At 58.8% G+C, this 5,193-nt stretch overlaps 1 long non-coding RNA gene across 1 annotated transcript; it reads right to left on the reverse strand.

Moving 5' to 3' along the window:
- Window positions 1-872: 872 nt before the first annotated feature.
- Window positions 873-4,323, reverse strand: LOC123588109. Its single transcript, XR_006707705.1, has 2 exons — window positions 4,018-4,323; window positions 873-3,182 (listed from the first exon to the last, which is right to left on the reverse strand). It is a non-coding gene; the product is annotated as an uncharacterized LOC123588109 (long non-coding RNA).
- Between the last annotated feature and the right edge of the window lie 870 nt (window positions 4,324-5,193).

The raw sequence follows: 5,193 nt of genomic DNA on the forward strand, positions 1-5,193 counted from the left end.
TCGTGTTTGAAATCAACCTTGCCTTGACGCCAGGAAGAAATCCATCCCCAAGTGGCCAAGGACGACCAAAGAGGATTTATTTAGGCAGGACGTGGGGTGATGAGGGGCTTCCCCTGGGACCCTATTTTATCAGAGGGGAGGAAAGAGGGACCCTACCCTCTCCCCTTGAATAGTCTGCAATGCGTAGGATGTTCCTTTGAGTGCTTGCGAATTTTCCAGTGCTGTCGGGGTGTCTGCCTGAATAAGAAGTGAAAGAACTCAAAGAGGGAAGCATAATAGAGATGCAGAGGGCTTTTTAAAACGTATCCAAAGTAGTGGGATCCCTGAACATGTTTAGACTTGACCCAGACACAGGAGTTGGGTAGGTGTCTACCTTGTGCTGAGCTCCGCTGGGCAGTAAAGGTAAAAAGAATTATCAGCCCTAAACTAGGTCCCAGCCTTCGCCTTGTTAATTTCTGCCCTGAGAAAAAGGTTCAGGTGGCCCTCAGACCCCAAAGGATCCCCCTCCAACACATACACATCTATAGTACAAAATCCAAGCCCCGGAGTCCACCAGATGTGACTTTAATGAAAAAAACCAAGTAAATCCTCCTGAAGATTCTAACAAAGGTTAAACCTGCCGGTATATCACCATATCACCGTGGTGTATGCGGAGGGGGCCAGTGAAGGGGTGTGGAGGCCAGGGAGCCCCCGGCCTGGACCCCAGGAGTCTCTCCGCAAAGGGGACCCCCCCTACAGCTCCCCTCACCCCAGATCTTGAGGTGGGAGGAATGTAATAAAAACTAATTGTTTTATGAAAAGTGGTTTCCTTTTATTGCCTGTGCTAGTCGAGTGAGGGTAAGCCTAGCAACAGGAAATTAACACAGAATTCATTAGGGGTGATAATGATTGTTCATAATCATTTGGCTGATGAGTTAATATCATTAACTAGTCAACTAATTAGACAATGCCTGGGGCCCTGGGGGTCTGGAGGCTTAGCTTCAAAATAAGCAAGGAAAGAGTGTCCTTCTAGAAGGTTAGAAAGATGGAATTAGTCCCTTAAACTAAGGTTGACCTGGCCAAGACAAGAGTCCCCAGGGACCTCCTGAAAACTTCTTCTCATTTCTTTTTGTTCCCAGGGGAGCGAGGGGTTCTTCATTTGGTTGGGCTCACGCGTCTCCAAGACTCTGGGCAAAATCGCAGGGCTCCTGTGCCCCCAAATCCCAATATATGCGCAGGAACAAACTTCTGTGATTTCTGCGGCTTCCCTGAAGTCGTGAGCTCTGGCTTCCTTGAAGAGCGCCCACCCTAGAGAATAAATACCCAATTAGCTAACCGGTGCTGGCCTTGGGGAGAGTGGGCGCCACGGGGTAGGCCGGGTGGTGACCGGGGATGATGGGTCCACTGTTCGGCTGGCTCCCATAACAGGCTCACACCTCGGTTCCAAGCCTGTGTTGGAAGGATTGGGGGACTGGGCGACGGGGTGGGGGGTGTGACGAAGTTACGCCCACAAACAGCCGGCCCTCTCCCCCTCTCCCGGAGCTACCGCCGCCGAAGTGAATTAAAGATGCCGACATTCGGGCCGGGGGCGAACCGCACCGCCAAAGTGGCAGAAAGGAAGTCAGGCGAGCGAGTGTCAGTTCCGTGCTTGGGTATCCAGGACGCTTTGGGGACCTTGAGGGGGCAGGACCGCACCTCGCCGGCAGGAAGAGCGCCTAGGCGAGAGTTGGCTGGCGCGGGCCTGGGGGAGCAATCCTCCCCCCCCCCCACCAAGTGCAATTCCCCAACCCGAAACCAGAGCCGGGGTCATTAGCGGGAAACCGAAGTGGCTCGGGAGATCGCATTTCAAAAGCTCAAAGAGACCGGCTGACTGGGGACTTTGGACTGGGGCTGGGGTGGGGTGGAGACCCGGACAGCTCGGGATGGTCCCAATGTCCCCTCACTAAGCCCCCACGCGCCTCCCATTCCAGGGACGGAGCCGAAGCTGCTCGATCCAAGACGCAAAGGCAGCCTGACTTCATCTCAGCTGCCCGGCAGGAAGCGCTTTGCGGCTTGGGGCAGAGAAGAGGGGTGGCCAGTCCCTACTCCAGCAATGTGTCGTTTCACCCCTGCCCGGCCTGCAGCCCACCCGGCCTCGGCTCTCCAGGTGCGTGGGGCCTGCGGATGCCCAAGCTGCAGGAAGCTGGGCCGCGCCGCGCCATAATCAGGCACCCCTTCTGCTACGCAGGGCTGTGCACGAAACACCCCTTCTCCCGCTTCACCGCAGAATCTTTCTCCCCACGAGCTGAGCTCCCAGCTGAGGCCAGAGAGTTGAGCGGAAGAGGGCAGGGACGACTGAGCTCGCTTAGGTTCCGGGAGGCTGGGCAGGGTGGAAGGAAACAAATGGTGCTGATGCCCGCGGTCCCCACCTGCACGCAGTCCCCGGCCTTGGCGCCTGGGCGGATGGAGCGCAGCGAATGTAGGGAAGATAGAGAGAGGATCCGAGGCCTGGAGTCGAGACGCCCAAGACACCCCAAGCCCGAGTGTCCCTCTCCCACCCCGCGGGGGAGGCGACACTCTGGAGTCAGCGGGGTCACCCTGCCTGGCCTGGCACAGGCCGGCCCCGCTGTCATTCCTCTGGCTCTCAACTCAGATCAGAATGAGAACACGGTTTCTGCCCCTGGGCCCCGCCACAGGCATTTTTAAATGGGGTTTTGCCCCCAGTGCACCCCTCGCTTCATCAAGCCTTTGGTCTTTGCCCGGGGAGAGAGGGCGGGGGAATGGAACACCTAAAAGAAGCTGCACTTTTCCCACTGCTAGACCGATGCCCAGAGAAATGAAAATGTTCTCTCCTCCAAAGGGCGCGTGAGACACACGAAAACTCGGAACACGCCCATAGATTTCTCTGCAGCCGGGGACACGTGCAGCATAGGTACGTACATACGCCTCCACCTGAATTAGGAAGAGGGATTGAAGTGGGTTCTGGCGTCGCCTTCGACTGGAATTCCGGCTCCAGTGTCCCAGGTGATCTTGGTTAAGTGACTTAACTGCCGTGTGCCTCAGTTTCCTCCTCTGTCAAACAGGGATAAAAATCATACCCACCTCATAGGGGTTAATGGTGAGCTCACTTGGGTGGGGTGCTTAACGGAGCGCCTGGCACGCGCACGTGCCCCTTGCATGCCAGCTCCTTTTATTATCGTTCCGTGTACTTTGAACGCCGACATCTGCAACATATACATCTTGATTATACGCATCTTGATTGTAAAACAACCAAATGCATCTGCATCCGGAACTGTCTTGCGCAGGCACCTCGAAATCTAAATTGGAAGAGACGTCTGCAGACCGGGCACGGGCAAGTACACGCACACGCGCGCCTCAGAACTCACACACCCAAAGAGCTACCCGCAGGTCCGCACATCCGAGGCCACGTACAGAAGAGCCCACGTCCCGGCCTGGCACCCACACCCAGCAGCCTCTCTCTTGGCCGGTTGCCGTGAGGTCGAATTTGGAAACCAGCGAGGCAGAAAGCGCGCGGACGCGAAGCGTGTCAAACCTCTTGCAGCGCCCGAAGGCGGCTGCCCGTGTGCTGGTTTAGGGGAAAGGTCACAACAAGGGTTTTCCTTCTCGGATGGAATTTTTTGGAGGGCCTAAGGGCCGAGAACTTTCCCCACAAGGAAGGAGTGGGTTTCCAGGACAGCGCAGATCCAGAGGGGGGCCCTGCACGCGCGCGCGCACGCACGCTCACTCACTCATACACGCACGCCCGCGTGCACACGCCCCGCTCCTACGGGCTGGCGGGACCCGGGAGGAGGGAGCGGGAGGAGGGAGCGCACAGGTCGTGACCCCTGCCTCTGCCGGAGCGCGCCCTTCGGCCCCTGCAATTAGCGCCGGGAGGTCAGCAGGAACCCGGACGCCTTTACCCGCGGCTCAAAGCACAGCAAAAGGCGACCCCACCCCGCCCCTCCGCCGGTCTCAGACGCCAGGGCGCAGCCAGGCTTGGAGCCGACCTCCCCAAGCGGCGGGGGCCGCAGGGCTCCGGCCGGCACCCGCATTTGTCACCTTAAATTTACAAATCACGAAGTCGCTCGGCCCTGCCGGCTGCCGCAGCTCTGACCCCCGCCGAGACGGACTGCTGCTCCCTGGAGCCGCGCGGCCTTTGTCCCTGTAGACGCGGCCAGTGTAAAGACCGAAACATTCCAGAGTTCTAAGTAAGAAAGAGAGAGAGAGCGGGCGCATCCAGGCAAAGGGAGGTCGCATCCAGGCTACATTTTAAATTATGTAATTTGGGGGAGGAGGGAATCCTTCCTCTCTCCATCTGCCCACTAAGAACTCAGGTTATCCCCCGCCCGGCCGGGTCAGGGAAAACTGCTGGAGATGTCCACGCCAAGCAGGAGGGCGCTTGGCCAGAAAACGATGAGCAGGGTCCCCTCACTGGATTTCCTGACTGTCTTTGGAAACCCAGAGACGGGAAGGGCTGTTTTTCTCATCTGAGGCCCAAAGAGGAGTGAAAGTGATACCCAGGAAAGCGACCACTCACTGCTTCTTCCGACGCTGGGACGTGGGGAGGTGGTGGGGGGGGGGGGGGTGGTCAGAGAAGGAGGGGAGCGCAGGCTGGGGTGGCGAGGCTGCGAAGGGGCAAAGGTGAAACGCCCGAGTTCCGGAACCCGGGAGGCGCTGGGGTGCCCAGCAAGCGGCGGCGACCGGGGCGCATTCGTGGGCCAGACAGATAGGTGGCACTCGAAGCCCGGAAAAAAAAAAAAAGCCGAAGGCGCCGGCCCCGAGTGGCCTCCGCGGCGGCCGCCGCCACCATAAAGCCCGCGGCGAGATTGCGACCGGCGCCAGGTGAGTAATAGGCCACGAAATCCAGAGAGATTGCGAGCGGTTCACCCCCCGTCCATCAGCGCCACCAGAGTTACTCATTAACATCACTACATACAAATAAGATACACAGGAGATTAAGGGGTGGGGCGGGGGGGGGGGGGGCGAGCGGTGGGAGAGGCCGGCCACACGTCTGAGCACTGTCCGAGAATCTTGGGGCGGGGGGAGCAGATGGGAGCTGAGAAAGAAAGGCATTCCTTCCCCCTCCGAGGCCGAGGCTCTTTGCTCCCCGACTCGGGAGGGAGAGCGCACCGGGCACACCCTGCCCACTGCCACCTTCCAGGGGCGCGGGCTCCACGCCGAATCCTTGGGCCAAAAGCCGGCCCCGGTGGGCGCGCACCCCGCAAATCTCCCAGC

This window comes from Leopardus geoffroyi, chromosome D3 (genome assembly GCF_018350155.1).
Source record: "Leopardus geoffroyi isolate Oge1 chromosome D3, O.geoffroyi_Oge1_pat1.0, whole genome shotgun sequence".
Taxonomy (NCBI): Eukaryota; Metazoa; Chordata; class Mammalia; order Carnivora; family Felidae; genus Leopardus; species Leopardus geoffroyi.